The 27,158-nt window shown below is 46.7% G+C and overlaps 9 non-coding genes across 9 annotated transcripts; all 9 read right to left on the bottom strand.

The window, feature by feature from the left end:
• Positions 1-6,514: 6,514 nt before the first annotated feature.
• Trnal-caa (transfer RNA leucine (anticodon CAA)) lies at positions 6,515-6,630 on the bottom strand. Its single transcript has 2 exons — positions 6,593-6,630; positions 6,515-6,560 (listed from the first exon to the last, which is right to left on the bottom strand). It is a non-coding gene; the product is annotated as a tRNA-Leu (tRNA).
• Positions 6,631-13,719: 7,089 nt separating this feature from the next.
• Trnal-caa (transfer RNA leucine (anticodon CAA)) lies at positions 13,720-13,835 on the bottom strand. The gene is made up of 2 exons: positions 13,798-13,835; positions 13,720-13,765 (listed from the first exon to the last, which is right to left on the bottom strand). It is a non-coding gene; the product is annotated as a tRNA-Leu (tRNA).
• Positions 13,836-14,537: 702 nt separating this feature from the next.
• Trnal-caa (transfer RNA leucine (anticodon CAA)) lies at positions 14,538-14,653 on the bottom strand. Its single transcript has 2 exons — positions 14,616-14,653; positions 14,538-14,583 (listed from the first exon to the last, which is right to left on the bottom strand). It is a non-coding gene; the product is annotated as a tRNA-Leu (tRNA).
• A 7,129-nt stretch (positions 14,654-21,782) lies between these two features.
• Positions 21,783-21,898, bottom strand: Trnal-caa (transfer RNA leucine (anticodon CAA)). Its single transcript has 2 exons — positions 21,861-21,898; positions 21,783-21,828 (listed from the first exon to the last, which is right to left on the bottom strand). It is a non-coding gene; the product is annotated as a tRNA-Leu (tRNA).
• Positions 21,899-22,601: 703 nt separating this feature from the next.
• Trnal-caa (transfer RNA leucine (anticodon CAA)) lies at positions 22,602-22,717 on the bottom strand. Its single transcript has 2 exons — positions 22,680-22,717; positions 22,602-22,647 (listed from the first exon to the last, which is right to left on the bottom strand). It is a non-coding gene; the product is annotated as a tRNA-Leu (tRNA).
• Positions 22,718-23,417: 700 nt separating this feature from the next.
• Positions 23,418-23,533, bottom strand: Trnal-caa (transfer RNA leucine (anticodon CAA)). The gene is made up of 2 exons: positions 23,496-23,533; positions 23,418-23,463 (listed from the first exon to the last, which is right to left on the bottom strand). It is a non-coding gene; the product is annotated as a tRNA-Leu (tRNA).
• Positions 23,534-24,236: 703 nt separating this feature from the next.
• On the bottom strand, positions 24,237-24,352 carry Trnal-caa (transfer RNA leucine (anticodon CAA)). The gene is made up of 2 exons: positions 24,315-24,352; positions 24,237-24,282 (listed from the first exon to the last, which is right to left on the bottom strand). It is a non-coding gene; the product is annotated as a tRNA-Leu (tRNA).
• Positions 24,353-25,055: 703 nt separating this feature from the next.
• Trnal-caa (transfer RNA leucine (anticodon CAA)) lies at positions 25,056-25,171 on the bottom strand. Its single transcript has 2 exons — positions 25,134-25,171; positions 25,056-25,101 (listed from the first exon to the last, which is right to left on the bottom strand). It is a non-coding gene; the product is annotated as a tRNA-Leu (tRNA).
• A 700-nt stretch (positions 25,172-25,871) lies between these two features.
• Positions 25,872-25,987, bottom strand: Trnal-caa (transfer RNA leucine (anticodon CAA)). Its single transcript has 2 exons — positions 25,950-25,987; positions 25,872-25,917 (listed from the first exon to the last, which is right to left on the bottom strand). It is a non-coding gene; the product is annotated as a tRNA-Leu (tRNA).
• Between the last annotated feature and the right edge of the window lie 1,171 nt (positions 25,988-27,158).

Here is a 27,158-nt window from a genome sequence, read left to right on the forward strand (position 1 = left end):
GAGGGGAAAGCCGTATTTACAACCAACACTCTCTGTTTGTAGCTCACACTACCGAAGAAACAATTTGGTGCCGTAGGTGCGCTTCTGTTTGATGCAAACTTTTGATTTCACTTAGGAGAACACGGCCAGTATCGTGCTGTTGCACATTACAAAGGATCTCAATGATATTCGGGGTGCTCCAGTGAAGCGACAAAATCTGTGTCAGGAGTGGGATTCGAACCCACGCCCTCATTCGAGGACCAGAAGGCTCTAGCTGCTACTGCAGCCAAGGTCGTTCCTTGAGTCTGGCGCCTTAGACCGCTTTTTTTTTTTTTTAATAACCACTACCGAGGAAGACGCAACGGGCGCATATAATGCACATTTATCTTGCTGACATAGCTGATACATCCGAAATGTAGCCTCCTGATGCTGTCAGAGACAGCTGCTACGAAATAAAAGTATGCCCCAGGTGAGGCTCGAACTCACAACCCCGGCATTGCTCACGGCTACTGCCTTATAAGTACCGTGCGCTAACCAATTGCGCCACTTTTTTTTTTTCGCCTTAACCACTTTTTTTTTATTTGATTGTTTTTACGCCTTAACCACTTTTTTTGTTATTTATTTATTTATTTATTTAATTTTTTTTTTGTTTTTTTTTTTAACATCAAAATGAAGATGCCCCTCCTGGGCCAAAATCATATGGTTCCCTTCCGGAACACATGTCCACTGGGGACAGTAAGGAGATAGACTTTCCGACCTTCCGGACGCTAGGCCGTCTTCTCGATGCAAATTTATAACCGGTGAATTCGGAGAAGTCCTTTTTTTTTTTTTTTTTTAAGATGCATGGATTCTTGTTGTATCCGCACACAATTTTGACATGTGTAGATACCACCATCTCCATACAGCGATAGATAGACTAACTGCTCATGCCTATCGTCAACGGTTCACCAGAAAGTCTTCAAACACCTTAATAAGAAAATTGGCATAATGTTTCCGGTATGTCTGTGTTCGCTTCAGTAGAGCGTGTTGGTTCTCCAAGAATGATCTGTACTCGCCAACGTCATGATCCGACGTGCTGAATAGGTAGTACACAGTTACCCCCATTAACCAATGTACTGCGTGTCTCTTCGTTCGTGGGTACGGGTTATCATCAGGGCAGAGTAGGGACATCAATGAAATGGCGTGCGGCGCCGTGCGTTGGATGAAGGCCAATAGGCGACAAAGCAGTTGCCACACTTCCTTTGCCGCCCCACAAACGAGCCGGTGGAGGTCCGTATCTTGCAGTTGGCACGTCGGGCACAGCGGCGATGCCGCGAGATGAATCTGGTTCAGACGTGTCTGCGTTGGGTATTTACGATTCACGTAATAGTACCACGTGGCCCGCGCCGCCGTCGGTAAGTTAGGGGGGTGGATATTGCACCAGACCGCAGTCCAGTCGTACCGGGGATATTTGCTTTCGACCACATTTCGTCGCTGTCTCAACATGAGGGTGCCGTACACACTCCGAACTGCGGGCAGGTCGTCAATACGTAGCATCTTCCGCAGGTAACTGTAGTCGAGCAGAAATGTACGGCAGTGGCACAAGGCTGGTGGGATGTGGTGAATATCGATCGGCGGGTCCAGGTTGGGTGGCACGATTTCCGTCAGGAGGAAGGAGATCAGCCGGTTATGGTCGCGTTTCCAATGCCATAGCGTCAGTCGCACGAACAACGCCAAGGCCTTGACGTATACATTGATGAGTCCGAGGCCGCCAGCTGTCAGCGGGAGAGTGAGCGTCGCTTTACTTATTTTAAAGAGATGGCCTTGGTTCACGTAATGGCCGAAGACTGCCTGGAGTCTGTCCGCTGTCGCCCGCGGCATGGGAAATATTCGCGCTATATATATAATCTTCGACACCAGGTAGGTGTTTATGAAGTCTACCTTTTGCAGCGCATCGAGGGACCGTAAGGTGTGTAGGCGGATACTGGCGCGGATATTGTGCAAGAGGCGTTTGTAGTTGAGAGCGATCGTGCGGCGCATATTCTGAGTGTACGTTACTCCCAAACATTTCATCTCTGTAAGCACCTTAATGCGGGTTTCTGGTTGCGCGGGTAACCCGCGTCCAATGTGCATAATTCCCGATTTCCGCCTGTTGAGTTGTGCACCAGCCGCTTTGCCATATCTCTCAATCAGAGCTATTGCCATGTCAACCTCTGCGTTCGAACGTACTACGATGACGACATCATCCGCGTAAGCCCGGTACACAAATTTATCATCTCGCACAATGACGCCCCGTAGCGTTGTGTGGAGTGAAACCAACAGCGGCTCAATCGCGAGGGCAAACAAGCTCATGGAGAGGGGACACCCCTGTCTTACAGAGCAGTGTATCTGTACGGGACCTGCTAAAAGTCCGTTTACTAAGACCATTGACTCTGATCCATGTAGAAGCCGCAAGACAGACGCAATGAGCCGTTGTGGAAACCACATCGCCGTCATTGTTTCGCGGAGAAAGTCATGGCCGACTGCATCAAAGGCTTTTTCTAAGCCGACCGCAAGCATGGCACCCTGCATTCTACACGCATCTGCGATGGCTATCAGATCACGGTAGTCACATAACGCCATATGAATAGCGCGATTGTCACCGACTCCAGTCTGGTCTTTTCCCGTTAACTGTGTAAGGGCCGGCCGGAAGCGAAGGGCCAGGAGTCGTGCAAAGAGTTTGTAATCACTGTTAAGCAGTGTTATCGGTCGGAACTGATGCACAGAGTATCCGGACGATGTCTTCGGGACTGGAATGATTATTCCCTGCGTAAATTCGCGAGGGACTGCCACTTCAGGATTGAGTAGCTCCTGGCACAACTGTCGCAACATCGGCGTTAGGATACTTTGAAATTCTCTGTAGAATTCTATAGGCAGTCCATCGGGTCCAGGCGATTTATTCTTGCGACCCTTTGCCAAGGCCGTCGCCACTTCCTCTTCCGTCACCTCTTCCTGCAGTGCATCGACAGTGGCGCGATCGAGTCGGCGCGGCAGTGCCGTGAGTATGTCATTAAGTGCCTCTCGTTCTGGTGTCTTCTGCGAGTACAGACTGGCATAGTAATCCACGAAACCTTTTTTAATCTCGGCCTGTGTAGTTAACCGCTGGCCGTCCACCGTCCGAAGTGCCGTGATGAGTTTCCTTGTATACTGCCGCTTTTCCCCTACCACGTGGTGCAATGAGGGTCGTTCGTGCGCGACCTCATATCCCAGTCGTGCTCGAATGACGGTGCCTTCAATCTTGTGGCGCATGAGATGCAACAGTTTGGCTTTGACGCGGTTGATTTCTACAAGACGAACCGGTCGTTGTGCGGGACGGTTGTACAAGTCACGGAGGACACTAAAGTAAAATTCCACCGTGGTATTGTACCATTGCATCCTATCGCGGGAGTAGTTCATTAGTGTCCTCCTCAAGGCCGGTTTGGCGCAATGTATCCACCAGAGGAGCACCGACTGATAGGCGTAAGTGCGACGTAAGCATTTCGTCCAGGTGTCGGTGACTTGTACACGGCAATCACGTTCCTGCAGAACAGCGACATTCAATTTCCACAATCCTCTACCGCGATAGGTTGCCTGGCGCGCCAGAGTGATGGTGCAGATATACGCCAAATGATCTGAAAAGATCGTCGGCCAGAGTTCCGACTGCTGAAGACGGAGACGAAGCTCGCGCGACGTATATATGCGGTCCAGGCGGCTCGCTGACGTAGCCGTAAAGTACGTGAACCCCGGCGCGTCTCCATGGAGGCAGGTCCATGTGTCCTGCAAGGCCATGTCACGTATAACGGCAGAGAGCTCCGGGCATGTGTTGTAGTTCGGCGTCTGGTCGCGGGGTGACAGCACGCAGTTGAAGTCACCGCCGAAAACGACGTGATCGTACCTGCCCGCGAACAGGGGCATTATGTCAGTCCTATAGAATTCGGAGCGGGCGCCTCTATTGCTTGAGCCAGATGGAGCGTAGACATTGATAATGCGGACGCCAGCGAGCGTAAGCGCTGTACCTCTCGCCGATGGTAGAAACGCAACGTCCGTAACTTCGAGACCCTCTTTGGTTAAGATGGCGGTGCCCAGTTCGTGCGCGGTACCTGGATGGACATGTGCGGTATATGTGCGCAAGGACTGGAGATCCGACTCCCTGACCTCCTGTAACAGGGCGATATCGACTTCCGCTGCTCGTAACATGTCACTGAGAAGCTGCAGTTTACGAGCACTGCTGATTTTATTAATGTTGATTGTCGCTATGCGATACGCCTGTTGAGGGTTCATTGGGCACAACTCTGCGACACTATCAGCTTTTAGGTTCGCTGTCCTTCCTCCGAGCCGTCGACCGGCTCACTTGAACCTGGTCGTAATGCGTTACCCATGGTACCATGGGTATCGTCCACGGCCAGTGGTTGGTCCGTCGTTCCAACATCCTGAGCGTCTAACTCAACATCATGAGCCCAATTTACTTCATCATGCACAGGGGCGGTGCGGTGCATGTTCGGAAGTTTTCGATCCAGCTCATCACATGGTTCAAGGGGTCGCGTCGTACTCACATCCATGGGGGTCACACTGCTGGCGTCAACGCCACAGTGACCTGGGGGACTTGCCTCTCGCTGCGTAGGGGCCTGGTCTGTTGCAGAACTCGTCGCCGGAGTGCCGCGCTGCGTTTGTGCAATCCGTGTTGCTTTTTCACGATATGGGCGAGCTGCTTCGCCGGCATCTGGGGGCGCGATACGTTGTTTCCTGCGCTTCTTTTGTTGGTGCCGTGAAGTATGGGATTCCTCAACGTCTGAAGGTAGAGACTGTCCCACACTAGGTGTTTCGGAGTCCGCTCCCCTCTCGGGCGTCACGTCAGATACCACTTCCATCACTTCCGTCCGCGGAGGTTCCACACGCTCGGAGACATCCGGACTGGGGGCGTCTGACGCCGGCCGCACAGACTGGTCGACCACCGGGGCATCCGGCGGCATGGGCGACTCCTGTGATGCAGCGGGAGGATCGGGAACAGCGGGGAATGGCACCACAGCTCCTCGCGCAGCCGCGACATACGTAAGAGGCCAAACTTGGAACCGCTGCGGATCGAGGTTCGCGCCCACCGGCAATTGTGCAATTCGTCGTTGTAAACACTCCGATCGAACGTGACCTTCCTTTCCACAACCAGAGCATGTACGAGGTTGTCCATCATACATGACGATCGCTCTGCAGCCACAAACGTATACATAGGAGGGGATATGCTTCTGAAGGTCGATTCTCACTTGACGTACACCATTAAGAACAGGGTAAGTCTCAGAGCTCAACCACTTCTCCTCCGTATGGGCGAGGACCGTCCCATACTGTTACAGGGCCGAAGTTACTTGGTGGGCAGTCACCTCAAATGGTAATTCAAAGACACGGACCGTTCTGATTCCAATCCCCGCTGGTTCTACAAGGACTGTCCCTACATTGCCATCGCAGTGAAGGAACTTATAAGAGCCTCCCGACGATCGAATCAGTCGGTCACAGCAATCGTCATTGATAAGTTTCACATACACAACACTTGCCACTATCAAAAGATGAATACCAAATAGATCGTTCGGATCTAATTTCACCACCTCTCTCAAAAAACGTTCAACTTCAAGCGCTTTTGGTCGGGCAAAGCGGTTCTCGAATGTGAACTTTACTGTCGACTTTCGTAATGAATGAGCCATGTGAACGTTTCCTATGTACGATGGACGCTGCGCCACTAGCACAACACTCACCGACTCCGCTAAGCTGCTGGTCGCGGCTAGGACGTAAACAGCACGTCCGCGCCGCACGGCTTCTCAAGCCCGACTGCAGACCGCTCGGCCATCCTGACACTTGATTTGATACTCCTCGTTTGTTCTATTAGAGTACTTGCAGTTGATGTTGTAGTCGCATCCACGTTGTCACAGTACGCAGGCATGAGTTCTGCACCCGTTAGACGTTCGCCAGACGCAGCCGCACAAATATAGCGCAGAATGTACCACCAAAAGAGTTTCTCAAATCCAAATAATCACAGCAATCAATACATTTCGTTCGAAACTAAGTCGTCTGTTAAAGACATCAGAGATTAGACAGAATGCAGAGGTCTATCTGTCGAGTAATATCTCAAGTATTGGTCACGTTGTAATCTCCATAAAGTAATACTTTGAGTATATGAATTTATTTCGTGTTCTCTGTATTTCATCAGTGACTATTATTGTACAGATGATGTTCTGGTCAGCCTGCACTGTTTCCTCACACTGTCGTTAGCACTCTGCATCTCTAGACAAGAGTCGTTTTCATACCACAAGTGTCCCTTTTGACGTGTTTGCGGCTGTGGCGCGGAAGTATCCTCACGAGGGGAAAGCCGTATTTACAACCAACACTCTCTGTTTGTAGCTCACACTACCGAAGAAACAATTTGGTGCCGTAGGTGCGCTTCTGTTTGATGCAAACTTTTGATTTCACTTAGGAGAACACGGCCAGTATCGTGCTGTTGCACATTACAAAGGATCTCAATGATATTCGGGGTGCTCCAGTGAAGCGACAAAATCTGTGTCAGGAGTGGGATTCGAACCCACGCCCTCATTCGAGGACCAGAAGGCTCTAGCTGCTACTGCAGCCAAGGTCGTTCCTTGAGTCTGGCGCCTTAGACCGCTCGGCCATCCTGACACTTGATTTGATACTCCTCGTTTGTTCTATTAGAGTACTTGCAGTTGATGTTGTAGTCGCATCCACGTTGTCACAGTACGCAGGCATGAGTTCTGCACCCGTTAGACGTTCGCCAGACGCAGCCGCACAAATATAGCGCAGAATGTACCACCAAAAGAGTTTCTCAAATCCAAATAATCACAGCAATCAATACATTTTGTTCGAAAACTAAGTCGTCTGTTAAAGACATCAGAGATTAGACAGAATGCAGAGGTCTATCTGTCGAGTAATATCTCAAGTATTGGTCACGTTGTAATCTCCATAAAGTAATACTTTGAGTATATGAATTTATTTCGTGTTCTCTGTATTTCATCAGTGACTATTATTGTACAGATGATGTACTGGTCAGCCTGCACTGTTTCCTCACACTGTCGTTAGCACTCTGCATCTCTAGACAAGAGTCGTTTTCATACCACAAGTGTCCCTTTTGACGTGTTTGCGGCTGTGGCGCGGAAGTATCCTCACGAGGGGAAAGCCGTATTTACAACCACCACTCTCTGTTTGTAGCTCACACTACCGAAGAAACAATTTGGTGCCGTAGGTGCGCTTCTGTTTGATGCAAACTTTTGATTTCACTTAAGAGAACACGGCCAGTATCGTGCTGTTGCACATTACAAAGGATCTCAATGATATTCGGGGTGCTCCAGTGAAGCGACAAAATCTGTGTCAGGAGTGGGATTCGAACCCACGCCCTCATTCGAGGACCAGAAGGCTCTAGCTGCTACTGCAGCCAAGGTCGTTCCTTGAGTCTGGCGCCTTAGACCGCTTTTTTTTTTTTTTTAATTTTTTTCAGAGTCCAGAGTGCTAACCGTTACACCATTTTTTTTTTTACAGCTCTATTAAATATTTTCCCATTATTAGTTGATAATTGTCCTATACTTGTTCTATGTTTTATTTTTGCAATTGTTTTTAAAGTGTTTGTTAATTTTTCTTTATGTTTACTTTTTTGAAATTTTTTTTGTATTTTTTTGTCTTTATTTTTTTTAAAGAAAAAATAAACAAATCCCCTCCTTTGGGGAGCACCGTGAACAAATTTTTTCAAGAAGAAAGAATAAACATTATTGTGTCTCATCTCGGATCCAAGTGTATTCCGCTGATCCATGTTCACCATTGGAGGGAGGTACCGAGGCGCAGTGGCTGAAGTCAGGACACGGCGCAGAAGCAGTGGGGCCTCTTCGCGGCACTACAGGTGCTCCGTGTCCCAATTCACCCCCACATACCCGGTACACTACCCTATTCCCATTTTCTCGAAGACAATTTTAAGCATATTTCCAAAGTTCTTGCCATGATTCTTGTATTGAAGTGTTTTGTGAAATTCGATTGCCATATGCATTTTGAATTGGACAGGATCATCATCGCCAAGTTTGTTAAAGATATAACTAGAATAATTACCCAGTAACCAGATCACAGCGTTATTTTTCGTCTGTGGGTAAAACTTAAAATCAGGTCGATAGATCATCATCGCCTGGACATTTCCGGGAACACTGCGAGTGAGAAGTGCGACTTGTTCCTGAATCCAGTTCCAGTTGTGGAGACGTTCCCCACAGGTGCATCTGTGCAGCACGGTATCTAGGAGGTCGCAGTGAAGACAGAGGTCGGTAGCACTCAGTCCTATCCGGTGGAGTCGCTCATTGGTACTTATTATATTATTGACTGCTTTGTACCACGCAGTACGAGCATCCGAGCTCAAAACAGTGGAACCAACGTTTCGCCATACTGTATCCCATTTTACTCCACTATATTTGTTAACAATCGGATTCTGGCTTTCGTGTTCCCTCCTTTCCGCCAAAATTGCTTTTGCCGTTAAAGACTGAGTTTGCCGTAACAGGTGACTAAGGTAGCTATACTCGAGATAATACTCTCTGATATGTTTAAGCCGGTAACAAATAGGTTGAACATTCAGCGGAGGTTCAAGACTGTGTGGCCGGACAGCATGAAATAACTGTGCCGTAAGACCATGAGGTTCCTTCTGTATGATTTCCGCCGTACGTGACACGTACAGAGCCAGTGCTTTGCTCCGTATGTCAACCAATCCCATCCCTCCATGCGTAGGGTGTAGCGCTGCTGTTCGTGCAGATACACGAAAGATCTCGCCTTTCCATAGAAATTTCGTAACTTTTGACATGATATTTTGAGCCACTCCTGCAGGAAGAGGAAGAACCTGCGCCGTGTAGAAGGCCTTAGATAAAACACACGTATTAATCAATGAAATTCTGTCAAATTGGTTCAGACTTCTGTGGTAGTTATCAATTACTGCACCGTTGATTTTGTGAGCCACATCCCTCCAGTTCGCTGCCGTCATGTTTAATGTTGACGCCTTCAACACTATCCCTAGAGCTTTAAGTTCACTGACGTGTGTGGCACATGAAATTGGAAGACGATCAAGGCCTCGCAGATTTAAAAACTTGCTTTTCTGTTCATTTATGTGTGCTCCAGACGCCTGACAGTAGGTCTTGAGGACAGCTTCAAGCTCAGTGACGTCAGACTCATCTCTGATAACAATCCCAACATCATCCGCATAAGCTCCTGTTACGGACTTCACTCCTGAGATCGTTAAACCACTAAGCTTCGCCTGCAGGTGCGTGAGGAGCGGCTCGAGCGAAATGACGAACAGCAACATCGACAACGGGCTGCCCTGAGGGACACCTCTGTCGATTAGGAGCCGTTGCGTGAGTTGCGAATTTACCGAAATTTTTGCAGTGATTCCGATGGCCACATTCTTTATCATTGCGATCGCGGACGGTAAGAAGCCCAAGCGCCGCAGTGTCTCTAGTAGGTACGAGTGATTGACAAGATCAAATGCCTTAAAAAAATCAAGAAAGAGCAGACCACATCTTACGTTGCTGGCGTCAGCTAGCGCAATAATATCCCTATAAAAGGCGACCGTTTGCAGGATAGTCCGCCGAAAAGCACATGTTTGCTGTTTGCAAAGTAGGTTGGAAGTGAGCGGCAGAAGCCTCATCTTAACTGCACGAGCTACAATCTTGTAATCGGAATTCAGTAGTGATATCGGCCGAAGATTGGTTACAGATTTTCCACCTCTGGTCTTAGGGAGGAGAACAATTTTACATTCCTTAAACTCTCCTGGAACAGACTGCCCCTGCAAGACCTCGTTCACCATGTCTGTGATCTTCTCTCCTAGTATGTGCCAGAACTTTTTATAAAATTCAATGGGAAGACCGTCAGGCCCAGGGGACTTGTTAGTAGGGGAACTGCAGATGATGTCGAAAACGTCTTCGTGACTGAAACCCGAAGAAAGACTGTCACTTTCGTCTGCAGTTATCCTCGAAGAAAGAACTTCAAGGAGTTGAGAAGCGCTGTCTGCATGGGGAGCGTTTGAAGTATAAGTCCTGACAAAGTAGCTGTAAAGTTCTCTGACGATATCGCGTTGATTTGTGACCATCGTGCCATCTTCGAGTTTAAGTTCATCAATGAAAGCCCTCCTTCTATTCTTCGCGTGCTTGACAAGGTGATACAAGGCCACCATTTCGTCTGCGCGTACTGATTTAACTTTGGATCGAACCGTTAGTCCTTCTAACTGCTCCCGTTTCAGACTGATTAATTTAGCTTTGATTCTCTGAATTTCCCCTATTCTAGTAGCCGTGGCATCCTCTCTGTCATACAAATCTCTTAATACGGAGTAATAAAATTCCATTGTCCTGCGAATTCCAGTAGCCCGTTCAATACCAAGGGACATAAGAACCCTGCGCAGTTTGGGCTTCGCTTTATAGGTCCACCATTCTATAATGCTAGGGAAGGCATGAATAGTGCGGAGGCACTGGTCCCAAGCATGCCTTACGGCCTCCTCCAGATCTGAGTCGGTTAATAATGCAAGATTAAGATGCCACTGATTTTTAAACCAGCGCGTGGGCTGTTGTTGTAAGTTGATACACGCAACCACGCCACTGTGGTCTGAGAAGCTGGTAGGAATAGTTTCTACAGTTAATAAGTTAGTTGTTAAATTATCAGACACATAAATCCTGTCGATCCTGCTACAGGAGTTTCCAACGATGTGTGTGTACCTCACTAAAGTAGGGTACCGAGCTTCCCAGGCGTCCTTGAGTTTAAGATCATAAACAAGACGGTTTAAATCAGGTGAATAATTAAAATTCGGTGTCTGATCTTTTCTGGACAATACACAATTAAAATCACCTCCAATGATCAGCTGCGTAGGATTGTTCCGCAGTAAATAAATGATATCTTCCTTATAAAAGCGTGCTCTGTCAGCTCTACGAGTACTCCCGGAAGGCGCGTACAAATTAATAACAGTGACGCCAAAAATATTGACACTCAGTCCTCGACCGGATTCTAATCTTTCAATGTTGGCAACTGGAATACCTTCCCTAATTAAGACGGCAGTCCCCACGTTCGTTTCCGGGGAAGAATTGATTATTGCAACAAAACCGGTAAGGTTTATTTGCTGCAAGGCCACCTCTTGTAAAAGGGCGACGTCTGTATCCGACTCGTAAAGATATTGTTGTAGAGCACGTACCTTGACGTCGGATCGGATCTTGTTAACATTTAACGTTGTTATTTTATAAGCCTGTGACATACTGAGACCTATGCAGGAAGGGGGATGAATTAATCATCGCCAACGGTCGGATCGTCATGCCAGTCCATTTGTGTATCCGGTTGTAAAGCCAAGTCATGCTCGTTGTGTTTCCCCCCGGCATCTTTATTCTTAGTTTTCTTTCGGACAACGTTCACATTTGGTTGGATTCTGTTCCTGCGGCGCCCACTATGAGCCATCTCGGCAGACGGCGGCGTGGGCGGGTCGTGGGGAATGTCAACGGCCGACGACGGTCCCGACACTACGGCCGGAATCACTCGCGGCGTGTCCTCCGGCGGCAAACCAGCTGCGGAAGTACTTTCGCCATCAACACGTTTGTCATCAAACTCCACATGAAGTGGTTTGTTGACAGTTTCCGACACCGACTGCTGTTTATGTTCGCGTTCCGTGTTATGACAACATTCCTGTTGTGTTGCCGTGTCGCGAGCCGCCGCCGTTGGCTGTCCGGCATCCTCATCCAAAGGTGTGGTCTGTTTACTATCACAACTGTCTACGCCGTGGTGAGCCCCTGCAGCGATCTGCTGTTCACATGTCGGTCGGTCCACCGGAACCTGGTGCTGTGGTTGGTCGGAGGGCCGACCATCCGTACCCTGCGACGCCGCGACAGCAGCTGAAATGTCACTATGTGACATGCCAGAGGAAAAATCGTCTACTAGAACGGGACCTTTTAAGAACTTAGTATCAGATCTACGTTCCTGCGAGTCTTGTCTCTTTGATTCTGGTGTACTGTGGGCTTCGTCCTCAGAACTACTACCGTCACAAGTCCTACGCCGTTTGTTGGTAGCAGTGTCTCCGGTCGCAAGTGTCGGTTCGACCGTACTTTGCCGAGGCAGGGTTGGAAATTCCTCAATGCGCACGACTTCCGGTTCATGCAACGCAGATGCACCACCGGCTGTAGCAATTTCTGCCGCTTGATTATCGGTAATAATCTCCGCGAGCGTTAACCGGTTCCGTTGCTGTAAGGAATTTTTTAAGACGAAAACCCGTTTGGGACAATCTTGACGCATGTGGCCACTCTCATTGCAGATGTGACACGTCAAAGTTTGACCAGAGTACGTAACTTGAACCCTGTATTCGCAAACCATAATATGGGAAGGAATATTGACCTTCACATGCATATCTACTGACCGAACACCACTGAAACACTGCAGGCGATGCTGGCTAGACCAGCGTTCATTACGAATCTGTTTGACATCCCCATACTTGCTTAGCACATCTTTCAAATAACAATTTTCAACTTCCGGGGGCAGATTAAAAATACGTACATGTTTATATTCTACATCGGCATTAGTAACGGTAACGGTACTTACAGAGTTATCCCGATGTCGGAACTCAACTCGCCCGCCATGCTTCATGAGTATCTTATCCAGCAACACAGGGTTCAGTAATTTGACAAAAAAACAATACTGCTCCATGTCGTAATACGCAGTGTGCACCTGATCAGAATTGATACCAATAACGTCCACTATCCAATCATGAATTTCCAGTGACGACGGTTGTACGTGACGGGTTGACTTTTCAAATTCAAAGCGGAGGGTACTTTTCCTGGGAAATAACCTGGCCATAGCAGAAATTTACAAGCGGTCAAGGCCGCTAAATAATAACAGCGAAAAGGGTTAGAAACTTCACCACAATTAACGGAAAACAATCACTGCACGTCCAACAGAAAGTAGAAACAACAGAATATCACAACTCGTAAACACACCGGTTAACAGCGCTCTCAGCACGTCCGAATAGCTCCGTGTCTCAAGCGCGACTGACCGCTCGGCCATCCTGACACTTGATTTGATACTCCTCGTTTGTTCTATTAGAGTACTTGCAGTTGATGTTGTAGTCGCATCCACGTTGTCACAGTACGCAGGCATGAGTTCTGCACCCGTTAGACGTTCGCCAGACGCAGCCGCACAAATATAGCGCAGAATGTACCACCAAAAGAGTTTCTCAAATCCAAATAATCACAGCAATCAATACATTTTGTTCGAAACTAAGTCGTCTGTTAAAGACATCAGAGATTAGACAGAATGCAGAGGTCTATCTGTCGAGTAATATCTCAAGTATTGGTCACGTTGTAATCTCCATAAAGTAATACTTTGAGTATATGAATTTATTTCGTGTTCTCTGTATTTCATCAGTGACTATTATTGTACAGATGATGTACTGGTCAGCCTGCACTGTTTCCTCACACTGTCGTTAGCACTCTGCATCTCTAGACAAGAGTCGTTTTCATACCACAAGTGTCCCTTTTGACGTGTTTGCGGCTGTGGCGCGGAAGTATCCTCACGAGGGGAAAGCCGTATTTACAACCAACACTCTCTGTTTGTAGCTCACACTACCGAAGAAACAATTTGGTGCCGTAGGTGCGCTTCTGTTTGATGCAAACTTTTGATTTCACTTAGGAGAACACGGCCAGTATCGTGCTGTTGCACATTACAAAGGATCTCAATGATATTCAGGGTGCTCCAGTGAAGCGACAAAATCTGTGTCAGGAGTGGGATTCGAACCCACGCCCTCATTCGAGGACCAGAAGGCTCTAGCTGCTACTGCAGCCAAGGTCGTTCCTTGAGTCTGGCGCCTTAGACCGCTCGGCCATCCTGACACTTGATTTGATACTCCTCGTTTGTTCTATTAGAGTACTTGCAGTTGATGTTGTAGTCGCATCCACGTTGTCACAGTACGCAGGCATGAGTTCTGCACCCGTTAGACGTTCGCCAGACGCAGCCGCACAAATATAGCGCAGAATGTACCACCAAAAGAGTTTCTGAAATCCAAATAATCACAGCAATCAATACATTTTGTTCGAAACTAAGTCGTCTGTTAAAGACATCAGAGATTAGACAGAATGCAGAGGTCTATCTGTCGAGTAATATCTCAAGTATTGGTCACGTTGTAATCTCCATAAAGTAATACTTTGAGTATATGAATTTATTTCGTGTTCTCTGTATTTCATCAGTGACTATTATTGTACAGATGATGTACTGGTCAGCCTGCACTGTTTCCTCACACTGTCGTTAGCACTCTGCATCTCTAGACAAGAGTCGTTTTCATACCACAAGTGTCCCTTTTGACGTGTTTGCGGCTGTGGCGCGGAAGTATCCTCACGAGGGGAAAGCCGTATTTACAACCAACACTCTCTGTTTGTAGCTCACACTACCGAAGAAACAATTTGGTGCCGTAGGTGAGCTTCTGTTTGATGCAAACTTTTGATTTCACTTAGGAGAACACGGCCAGTATCGTGCTGTTGCACATTACAAAGGATCTCAACGATATTCGGGGTGCTCCAGTGAAGCGACAAAATCTGTGTCAGGAGTGGGATTCGAACCCACGCCCTCATTCGAGGACCAGAAGGCTCTAGCTGCTACTGCAGCCAAGGTCGTTCCTTGAGTCTGGCGCCTTAGACCGCTCGGCCATCCTGACACTTGATTTGATACTCCTCGTTTGTTCTATTAGAGTACTTGCAGTTGATGTTGTAGTCGCATCCACGTTGTCACAGTACGCAGGCATGAGTTCTGCACCCGTTAGACGTTCGCCAGACGCAGCCGCACAAATATAGCGCAGAATGTACCACCAAAAGAGTTTCTCAAATCCAAATAATCACAGCAATCAATACATTTTGTTCGAAACTAAGTCGTCTGTTAAAGACATCAGAGATTAGACAGAATGCAGAGGTCTATCTGTCGAGTAATATCTCAAGTATTGGTCACGTTGTAATCTCCATAAAGTAATACTTTGAGTATATGAATTTATTTCGTGTTCTCTGTATTTCATCAGTGACTATTATTGTACAGATGATGTACTGGTCAGCCTGCACTGTTTCCTCACACTGTCGTTAGCACTCTGCATCTCTAGACAAGAGTCGTTTTCATACCACAAGTGTCCCTTTTGACATGTTTGCGGCTGTGGCGCGGAAGTATCCTCACGAGGGGAAAGCCGTATTTACAACCAACACTCTCTGTTTGTAGCTCACACTACCGAAGAAACAATTTGGTGCCGTAGGTGCGCTTCTGTTTGATGCAAACTTTTGATTTCACTTAGGAGAACACGGCCAGTATCGTGCTGTTGCACATTACAAAGGATCTCAATGATATTCGGGGTGCTCCAGTGAAGCGACAAAATCTGTGTCAGGAGTGGGATTCGAACCCACGCCCTCATTCGAGGACCAGAAGGCTCTATCTGCTACTGCAGCCAAGGTCGTTCCTTGAGTCTGGCGTCTTAGACCACTTTTTTTTTTTTTTTTTTTTCAGTTCTTAACTCCAATGAACAGCCGAGAACCGCTGCACTTTCATTTTATTTTTTTTTACCACTTTTTTTTTCGCCTTAACCACTTTTTTCTTTTTTTTTATGCCTTATCCATTTTCTTTGAACTACTTTTTTTTTACGCCTTAATCATTTTTTTCCCACCACTTTTTTTAACCACTTTTTTTGACTGCTCTACCACTTGTTTTGCGTGAAAGCCAGGGATCCTAACCACTTTTTTGATGTTTGTTTTCCATACCATAGTAATGACCCAGGGCAGCTCGGTGGAGGCGTGTTGGGCAGGGGTCGAATCCCGAGGCCTGGCCATGACGTCTCCTCCTCCCTGCACTGAAGCACAGTCGCACCAAGACGTAGTAATTGTCCTTGGTTCAGATTCCTATGATACTTATATGTGGACACGGGGTGATGATGCGTCGTCTATCCAAACAGGTAAAAGCTTGGCAGGAAGGCAAAAGAACTAAGAACTAGCGAGAATGTCTTCCGTATCATGAAGTGAGATCAGTATGCCCCTATACCGGTGCCATTAATGCATCTGGCGCAGGAATGATCAATAGAAGTGGAAACTTAACCAATCCCCTGCTTTTCGAAAACAATACTAAGCATATTCGCAAAGTCCCTCTTAAGATGTGGGAAAGATTTTTGCGTCCAGTACTCATGAAGCATGTAACCAATAAACGAAATAAAATCGGAAATACCATCACCATCAACCACTGCAAAAATGTAACGGCCAAGAAGCCACATAATGGTGTTGTTCTTTGTCCGGGGATAAAAAACCGTGTCCGGCCAGCAGAGGATATCAGTTGTAAATGCCGATTCCGAACTCCTGGTGAGTAACGCCAGTTGTCGGCGCAGCCAGTACCACATGCGAAGACGCTCAACGCAGGTAAATCGGTGTGGGAGCGTATCAACACAACCACACGTTTGACAAAGCGGAGAGACACATAAACCTATACGATGAAGTCGTTCGTTCGTAGGAATCAGCTGATTAACCACCTTATACCATAGGGAGGCAACAGTTGCTGAATGAACGGGTAAGCTAATATTCGTCCATATGTTACGCCAATTAAAACGGGGATACTGCAAAACAATCGGGTTGGAAGAAAAAGACCTGTGCCATTTGGCAAGCAGTGTTCGCGTAGTAAAAACAGGACGACGTTGTAAGTGGAGATCCAGGTAACTAATCTCAATGTAGAAGTCCCGAACATGTCGTAGCTTCGCATTTAGAGACCCTACGTTAATAGGCGGTGACAAGCTCGCAGGACGAACGACATGGAGTAATCGCGAAGTAACAGTCGGGGACTCAGAAAATAAAAGATGGAGGGTTCGCTTAACATAAAGGGCAGCAGCCTTGACACGGACATCGGTGAACGACAAGCCGCCCTCAAGACGCGGCTTCGTAAAAACATCACAACGTAATTTAAAAATGTGCCCCCGCCAAATATATCTGTTAATAAGCTGGACCATTTTTGCACCCTGCATTCGGGGAAGCGGAAACAACTGAGCAACGTAATATACTTTACATAAAACATAAGTGTCTAATACACGCTTTTTTTGCAGTAGCGGTATCGAGCGCCATGAGTGTTCGAATAAAACACCTTGAAGCTTGGAAATGGCCACTTGCCAATTTTTTGCAGCCATACGAAGAGGACACCGTTCAAGATAGATACCTAAATGAGTATGGTGTTCAACAGCCATAACCCACGGAATAACCACACGTTCAAAGCCCCGCAAATTCAGGAGTTTGCTTTTACGGTGGTTAATACGAGAACCTGAGGCTGCAGAAAATTTATCTAGTTCCATTTTCAACAGCGGCACTTCTGCGGCGGAACGAAGCAAAACAACCAAATCATCAGCATAAGCTGTTGCTGTCTGGGTAACCCCAGAGATCGTAAGACCACGAAGTGTCGAGTTGAGACGTGTGAGGAGTGGTTGAAGGGAGAGAGCATAAAGGGTCATGGATAAAGGGCTACCTTGCGGGACGCCACGTTTAATATCAATGACCTTCGTCAGCTGGCCATTAATGTCAATCTTAGCAGAAATGCCAGTCGTCATATTCTTAAGTACCAGCAGCGCCTTTTCATTAAAACCGAGGCGGCGCAGCAGAAGCTCTAAAAACGAATGGGACACACGATCAAAAGCCTTACTAAAATCAACAAATAAAAGCGCACAGGAAATATTGGTGACAGCGACAATCGACACAATATCATGATACCCCGCCAGAGGCGTCAAGATGGAGCGCCCCGGAAAGCAGCTTTGACAAGGAGTTATCACAGGTGTAAGCAAGAGGGATAGACGTGCATTAACAGCCCTAGCAGCCGTCTTATAATCAAAATTTAAAAGGGTTAAAGGACGAAAGTCACTAGCTGTCTTCAAACCAGCAGCTTTCGGTATCAGGACTACCGTACCTCTCTTGAAATCGGCTGGAATTGAGCCACCATTCAAAATTTCATTTACTATATCCGTAAAAACAGGCCCTATAATAGTCCAAAAGCGAACAAAAAACTCCTTAGGAAGGCCATCCGGACCAGGAGATTTGTGAGATGGGGAACAAGCAATAAAAGCTGAAATTTCGTCTGCAGTAAAAGGAGCTAAAAATTCCGTATTATGGTCCTCTGTTAAAACTGATGGGATAGCAGTTAAAATCTCGTCTTTATCAACCGCATCAGAATCAGCCACAGCATATAAGGTCTCATAGTAGCAGGTAAGTTCATGGGTTATTTGATTCTGTAAGGTAAGCCGGCGCCCATCAGCTGCCATAAGACCGTCAATCAATACACGTCGACGGTTCTTTTGGTGACGAAACAGATGGTACATAGAAGTCATTTCATGTGCTAAGATGGACGGTGGTTTAGATTTAAGCTTCAAACCTTCCATCTGCAGTCGTTTAAGACTAAGGAGCTTCGCTTTAATTTTCCGAATCTCAGAAAGGTGGGCACATGTCATTCTAGACGTATCATAAAGTTCGCGAAGCACCGAATAATAATACTCAAAAGTCAGTTTCAGATCTCGCGCTCTTTGATAACTGTAGGACATTAAAGTGCGACGTAGTTTTGGCTTCGCACAGTGGATCCACCAGTGAAGCTTTGACGGAGAGTATCGCAGAGAACGTAAACACATGTCCCAAGCCGTCTGTATTAGAGGTTCGATGTCAGGGTCATCGAGCAAGGAGACATTTAATTTCCACAGCGGCCGATAAAGTTTAAGAGGCTGACGCTCCAAATTAATTATAACCGCAAGGGCACAATGATCCGTAAAACTGGCTGGAATAACATCTACATTTAAAACAGAAGCACTAAGGGGATCAGAAATATACAGTCGGTCAAGGCGACTACTAGAGGTGGCAGTAAAAAATGTAAATTTAACTAAAGTGGGGTGTTTAACCTCCCACGCATCGCGTAGTCGTAGTTGACGTACAAGAGAATGTAGCTCGAAACAATAATTAAAATGAGGGGATTGGTCCTTAGCTTGTAATACACAATTAAAATCACCCCCCAATATCAAAGTCGCAGGATTTTTGCGTAAAAGATAAATCAAATCCTCTTTATAAAAACGAGACCTTTCCTGCCGTTTGCTGGAACCAGAGGGGGCGTAAATATTAACCAAGGTTGTGTCAAACAACCGACAACCAATACCCCTTCCCGAGTCTAAGAGCTCAATTTCGGTAACGGGGATACCGTCACGAATTAGTAAGGCAGTACCTGTGGAAAACTCAGGCGCAAAATTTATAATAGTGCGAAAGCCAGGAACAAACAGGTGTGCAACGGAGACTTCCTGCAGGAAAACAACATCAGCTGCAGAGTCATAAATAAACTGCTGCAGAGACGCTAACTTCAGAGCAGATTGAATGCTATTTATATTTAAGGTAATAAACGTGTACGCCTGCAACATCAACCAAAAAAGAGAAAACGAACCCTAATTACACCACATTAGAAGCAACTACATCCATATCATCAACATCAGACATGGCAGAGGGTGATTGCCCGGAATCAACGGAATCAGAGTCATCCTTTGCATGCTTGTGTTTTTTCCGCACCGCGTGAAGATTGGGGGGCACTTTCACCCGACGGCGTATCTGATGCACACCAGTTTCAAGAGCAGGTGGAGTGGGGGGTTCGAGATCAGGCACGTCAACCAAGGCATCCGAAGGATTAGCAGGGCAAGAGGAATCAGAAGAAGGAGCCAACAAGGGGAAAACAGCATCAGGAACATCGGCACCGGCATCAGAAGGTGTAGGGATTGGATGTGGAGGAGGTGGAGAGAGAGGTTTGGAATCCGCTGAAGCGGAGCGCGCAGTACTAGGAGCGATTTTCCGACAAACAGCTGGCTGCACCGAAGTGTCGTCAACATGTTGTGATGCCTGTGTCGGGGGGGATGTCAACACCACCTCGACCGAATGTTGTGGCTCGTGCGCCGACGGTGTGGCAGCAAGTTTGACGTCATCAGGCAAAGCAGGAGACACAGCGGGAATAGAATCCGAAACAGGCATGGGAGATTCCGGAATTCTCTCGTCAGATTCGCAAACCGGCTGCGAAACAGCAGCTTCATCATCAGTGCTACCGGTATCACTAGCACGACGGCGCTTGTTATTGGAAACAGACGGGATCGGTGTAGGAGCAGCCGATACATCTGGGCGAGTGGGTAACGGGGGAAAACCTGCATCAGAGGAGGGTGTCACCCGTTGTGAAGAATCTACTGCAGGAGGCTGACAAGAAACAGTGGAGGAAGCTGGTGGCACAAGATCGGCAACCGTTAATTTGCGGCGTTGTGCTAGCCCATTTTGAAGCACAAACACCCGCTTAGGGCAATTAGCACGAACATGACCATTCTCATTACATAGAAAACACGTACCAACTTGCCCCTCATAAGTAAGATGAACACGATAACCACATACAACCAGATGGGACGGTATATTCGACTTAATATGCATTTCAACCGATCTGACACCATTATAACATTGCAGCTTATGTTGTGCAGACCAACGTTCATTTCGAATTGACCGAACAGTACCATAACCAAGCAAAGCGTCCTTGAGATAACTGTTTTCAACTTCAGGGGGTAAATTATAAACCCGAACTGTGGCATACGTAATTTCAGCATTTGAAACAGTAACACTGCTAACAGAACCATCTCTATGACGGAACGACACTTGCTCACCATGTTTAAGTAAAATCCTATCTAGCAAAACCGGATTCAACAATTTCACAAAAAAGCAGTAAAGTTCTGTATCAAAATACGCCGTATGTACCTGGTCCGATGTAATGCCAATCGTATCCACAATCCATTCGTGAATTTCCAACGAAGTTGGTTGCACATTCCTGGTGGCCTTGTTAAACTGAAAACTGAGAGTACACTTCCGCGGAAACAACCGGGAAGCCATAACACTTAACTAATGCGGCAAAAGCCGCTATACAACACAAGACACAAAACAAACGTTAAGGCGACGAAACAACGAAGAAAAGAAGACAAAGAAACGTCACACACAGAAAGTAAATAGTCACAACCCGAGGGAAACGGCGGATCGAATACACAGCACGTCCGATCGCTGTCGCGTCTCAAGCGGAACTGTGACCGCTCGGCCATCCTGACACTTGATTTGATACTCCTCGTTTGTTCTATTAGAGTACTTGCAGTTGATGTTGTAGTCGCATCCACGTTGTCACAGTACGCAGGCATGAGTTCTGCACCCGTTAGACGTTCGCCAGACGCAGCCGCACAAATATAGCGCAGAATGTACCACCAAAAGAGTTTCTCAAATCCAAATAATCACAGCAATCAATACATTTTGTTCGAAAACTAAGTCGTCTGTTAAAGACATCAGAGATTAGACAGAATGCAGAGGTCTATCTGTCGAGTAATATCTCAAGTATTGGTCACGTTGTAATCTCCATAAAGTAATACTTTGAGTATATGAATTTATTTCGTGTTCTCTGTATTTCATCAGTGACTATTATTGTACAGATGATGTACTGGTCAGCCTGCACTGTTTCCTCACACTGTCGTTAGCACTCTGCATCTCTAGACAAGAGTCGTTTTCATACCACAAGTGTCCCTTTTGACGTGTTTGCGGCTGTGGCGCGGAAGTATCCTCACGAGGGGAAAGCCGTATTTACAACCAACACTCTCTGTTTGTAGCTCACACTACCGAAGAAACAATTTGGTGCCGTAGGTGCGCTTCTGTTTGATGCAAACTTTTGATTTCACTTAGGAGAACACGGCCAGTATCGTGCTGTTGCACATTACAAAGGATCTCAATGATATTCGGGGTGCTCCAGTGAAGCGACAAAATCTGTGTCAGGAGTGGGATTCGAACCCACGCCCTCATTCGAGGACCAGAAGGCTCTAGCTGCTACTGCAGCCAAGGTCGTTCCTTGAGTCTGGCGCCTTAGACCGCTCGGCCATCCTGACACTTGATTTGATACTCCTCGTTTGTTCTATTAGAGTACTTGCAGTTGATGTTGTAGTCGCATCCACGTTGTCACAGTACGCAGGCATGAGTTCTGCACCCGTTAGACGTTCGCCAGACGCAGCCGCACAAATATAGCGCAGAATGTACCACCAAAAGAGTTTCTCAAATCCAAATAATCACAGCAATCAATACATTTTGTTCGAAAACTAAGTCGTCTGTTAAAGACATCAGAGATTAGACAGAATGCAGAGGTCTATCTGTCGAGTAATATCTCAAGTATTGGTCACGTTGTAATCTCCATAAAGTAATACTTTGAGTATATGAATTTATTTCGTGTTCTCTGTATTTCATCAGTGACTATTATTGTACAGATGATGTACTGGTCAGCCTGCACTGTTTCCTCACACTGTCGTTAGCACTCTGCATCTCTAGACAAGAGTCGTTTTCATACCACAAGTGTCCCTTTTGACGTGTTTGCGGCTGTGGCGCGGAAGTATCCTCACGAGGGGAAAGCCGTATTTACAACCAACACTCTCTGTTTGTAGCTCACACTACCGAAGAAACAATTTGGTGCCGTAGGTGCGCTTCTGTTTGATGCAAACTTTTGATTTCACTTAGGAGAACACGGCCAGTATCGTGCTGTTGCACATTACAAAGGATCTCAATGATATTCGGGGTGCTCCAGTGAAGCGACAAAATCTGTGTCAGGAGTGGGATTCGAACCCACGCCCTCATTCGAGGACCAGAAGGCTCTAGCTGCTACTGCAGCCAAGGTCGTTCCTTGAGTCTGGCGCCTTAGACCGCTCGGCCATCCTGACACTTGATTTGATACTCCTCGTTTGTTCTATTAGAGTACTTGCAGTTGATGTAGTCGCATCCACGTTGTCACAGTACGCAGGCATGAGTTCTGCACCCGTTAGACGTTCGCCAGACGCAGCCGCACAAATATAGCGCAGAATGTACCACCAAAAGAGTTTCTCAAATCCAAATAATCACAGCAATCAATACATTTTGTTCGAAAACTAAGTCGTCTGTTAAAGACATCAGAGATTAGACAGAATGCAGAGGTCTATCTGTCGAGTAATATCTCAAGTATTGGTCACGTTGTAATCTCCATAAAGTAATACTTTGAGTATATGAATTTATTTCGTGTTCTCTGTATTTCATCAGTGACTATTATTGTACAGATGATGTACTGGTCAGCCTGCACTGTTTCCTCACACTGTCGTTAGCACTCTGCATCTCTAGACAAGAGTCGTTTTCATACCACAAGTGTCCCTTTTGACGTGTTTGCGGCTGTGGCGCGGAAGTATCCTCACGAGGGGAAAGCCGTATTTACAACCAACACTCTCTGTTTGTAGCTCACACTACCGAAGAAACAATTTGGTGCCGTAGGTGCGCTTCTGTTTGATGCAAACTTTTGATTTCACTTAGGAGAACACGGCCAGTATCGTGCTGTTGCACATTACAAAGGATCTCAATGATATTCGGGGTGCTCCAGTGAAGCGACAAAATCTGTGTCAGGAGTGGGATTCGAACCCACGCCCTCATTCGAGGACCAGAAGGCTCTAGCTGCTACTGCAGCCAAGGTCGTTCCTTGAGTCTGGCGCCTTAGACCGCTCGGCCATCCTGACACTTGATTTGATACTCCTCGTTTGTTCTATTAGAGTACTTGCAGTTGATGTTGTAGTCGCATCCACGTTGTCACAGTACGCAGGCATGAGTTCTGCACCCGTTAGACGTTCGCCAGACGCAGCCGCACAAATATAGCGCAGAATGTACCACCAAAAGAGTTTCTCAAATCCAAATAATCACAGCAATCAATACATTTTGTTCGAAAACTAAGTCGTCTGTTAAAGACATCAGAGATTAGACAGAATGCAGAGGTCTATCTGTCGAGTAATATCTCAAGTATTGGTCACGTTGTAATCTCCATAAAGTAATACTTTGAGTATATGAATTTATTTCGTGTTCTCTGTATTTCATCAGTGACTATTATTGTACAGATGATGTACTGGTCAGCCTGCACTGTTTCCTCACACTGTCGTTAGCACTCTGCATCTCTAGACAAGAGTCGTTTTCATACCACAAGTGTCCCTTTTGACGTGTTTGCGGCTGTGGCGCGGAAGTATCCTCACGAGGGGAAAGCCGTATTTACAACCAACACTCTCTGTTTGTAGCTCACACTACCGAAGAAACAATTTGGTGCCGTAGGTGCGCTTCTGTTTGATGCAAACTTTTGATTTCACTTAGGAGAACACGGCCAGTATCGTGCTGTTGCACATTACAAAGGATCTCAATGATATTCGGGGTGCTCCAGTGAAGCGACAAAATCTGTGTCAGGAGTGGGATTCGAACCCACGCCCTCATTCGAGGACCAGAAGGCTCTAGCTGCTACTGCAGCCAAGGTCGTTCCTTGAGTCTGGCGCCTTAGACCGCTCGGCCATCCTGACACTTGATTTGATACTCCTCGTTTGTTCTATTAGAGTACTTGCAGTTGATGTTGTAGTCGCATCCACGTTGTCACAGTACGCAGGCATGAGTTCTGCACCCGTTAGACGTTCGCCAGACGCAGCCGCACAAATATAGCGCAGAATGTACCACCAAAAGAGTTTCTCAAATCCAAATAATCACAGCAATCAATACATTTTGTTCGAAAACTAAGTCGTCTGTTAAAGACATCAGAGATTAGACAGAATGCAGAGGTCTATCTGTCGAGTAATATCTCAAGTATTGGTCACGTTGTAATCTCCATAAAGTAATACTTTGAGTATATGAATTTATTTCGTGTTCTCTGTATTTCATCAGTGACTATTATTGTACAGATGATGTACTGGTCAGCCTGCACTGTTTCCTCACACTGTCGTTAGCACTCTGCATCTCTAGACAAGAGTCGTTTTCATACCACAAGTGTCCCTTTTGACGTGTTTGCGGCTGTGGCGCGGAAGTATCCTCACGAGGGGAAAGCCGTATTTACAACCAACACTCTCTGTTTGTAGCTCACACTACCGAAGAAACAATTTGGTGCCGTAGGTGCGCTTCTGTTTGATGCAAACTTTTGATTTCACTTAGGAGAACACGGCCAGTATCGTGCTGTTGCACATTACAAAGGATCTCAATGATATTCGGGGTGCTCCAGTGAAGCGACAAAATCTGTGTCAGGAGTGGGATTCGAACCCACGCCCTCATTGGAGGACCAGAAGGCTCTAGCTGCTACTGCAGCCAAGGTCGTTCCTTGAGTCTGGCGCCTTAGACCGCTCGGCCATCCTGACACTTGATTTGATACTCCTCGTTTGTTCTATTAGAGTACTTGCAGTTGATGTAGTCGCATCCACGTTGTCACAGTACGCAGGCATGAGTTCTGCACCCGTTAGACGTTCGCCAGACGCAGCCGCACAAATATAGCGCAGAATGTACCACCAAAAGAGTTTCTCAAATCCAAATAATCACAGCAATCAATACATTTTGTTCGAAAACTAAGTCGTCTGTTAAAGACATCAGAGATTAGACAGAATGCAGAGGTCTATCTGTCGAGTAATATCTCAAGTATTGGTCACGTTGTAATCTCCATAAAGTAATACTTTGAGTATATGAATTTATTTCGTGTTCTCTGTATTTCATCAGTGACTATTATTGTACAGATGATGTACTGGTCAGCCTGCACTGTTTCCTCACACTGTCGTTAGCACTCTGCATCTCTAGACAAGAGTCGTTTTCATACCACAAGTGTCCCTTTTGACGTGTTTGCGGCTGTGGCGCGGAAGTATCCTCACGAGGGGAAAGCCGTATTTACAACCAACACTCTCTGTTTGTAGCTCACACTACCGAAGAAACAATTTGGTGCCGTAGGTGCGCTTCTGTTTGATGCAAACTTTTGATTTCACTTAGGAGAACACGGCCAGTATCGTGCTGTTGCACATTACAAAGGATCTCAATGATATTCGGGGTGCTCCAGTGAAGCGACAAAATCTGTGTCAGGAGTGGGATTCGAACCCACGCCCTCATTCGAGGACCAGAAGGCTCTAGCTGCTACTGCAGCCAAGGTCGTTCCTTGAGTCTGGCGCCTTAGACCGCTCGGCCATCCTGACACTTGATTTGATACTCCTCGTTTGTTCTATTAGAGTACTTGCAGTTGATGTTGTAGTCGCATCCACGTTGTCACAGTACGCAGGCATGAGTTCTGCACCCGTTAGACGTTCGCCAGACGCAGCCGCACAAATATAGCGCAGAATGTACCACCAAAAGAGTTTCTCAAATCCAAATAATCACAGCAATCAATACATTTTGTTCGAAAACTAAGTCGTCTGTTAAAGACATCAGAGATTAGACAGAATGCAGAGGTCTATCTGTCGAGTAATATCTCAAGTATTGGTCACGTTGTAATCTCCATAAAGTAATACTTTGAGTATATGAATTTATTTCGTGTTCTCTGTATTTCATCAGTGACTATTATTGTACAGATGATGTACTGGTCAGCCTGCACTGTTTCCTCACACTGTCGTTAGCACTCTGCATCTCTAGACAAGAGTCGTTTTCATACCACAAGTGTCCCTTTTGACGTGTTTGCGGCTGTGGCGCGGAAGTATCCTCACGAGGGGAAAGCCGTATTTACAACCAACACTCTCTGTTTGTAGCTCACACTACCGAAGAAACAATTTGGTGCCGTAGGTGCGCTTCTGTTTGATGCAAACTTTTGATTTCACTTAGGAGAACACGGCCAGTATCGTGCTGTTGCACATTACAAAGGATCTCAATGATATTCGGGGTGCTCCAGTGAAGCGACAAAATCTGTGTCAGGAGTGGGATTCGAACCCACGCCCTCATTCGAGGACCAGAAGGCTCTAGCTGCTACTGCAGCCAAGGTCGTTCCTTGAGTCTGGCGCCTTAGTCCGCTTTTTTTTTTTTATCTTTGACGCAATTCTCCAATTTCAGTACTAAAAATGCGACGCTACTTCTTGCTGTGTCCCATCGCAAGTTACATTCAAGCCCTTATGACGCTCATCAAACAAGAGCGTGCAAATCAGCTTCAATCGCTTAGTGCCATCTCAGTCGGTTGCAGAAGGTACCTCACCCTATGAGATACAATGGCGAGTTGCCGCTATTACCAAAGCGGCGGCGGCGCCGACGACGACGACGACGACGACGACGACGACGACAGCCGCGAGGGTCTCTATCAGGGGTAGGAAATACATCACAAGAACTAAGTATTTCACGTCGGCATTCTCCGGAGACTCCCAAAAGCAGCAGTTTCTGGTGCCT

The sequence above is a fragment of the Schistocerca nitens genome, unplaced genomic scaffold (genome assembly GCF_023898315.1).
Source record: "Schistocerca nitens isolate TAMUIC-IGC-003100 unplaced genomic scaffold, iqSchNite1.1 HiC_scaffold_191, whole genome shotgun sequence".
NCBI lineage: Eukaryota > Metazoa > Arthropoda > Insecta > Orthoptera > Acrididae > Schistocerca > Schistocerca nitens.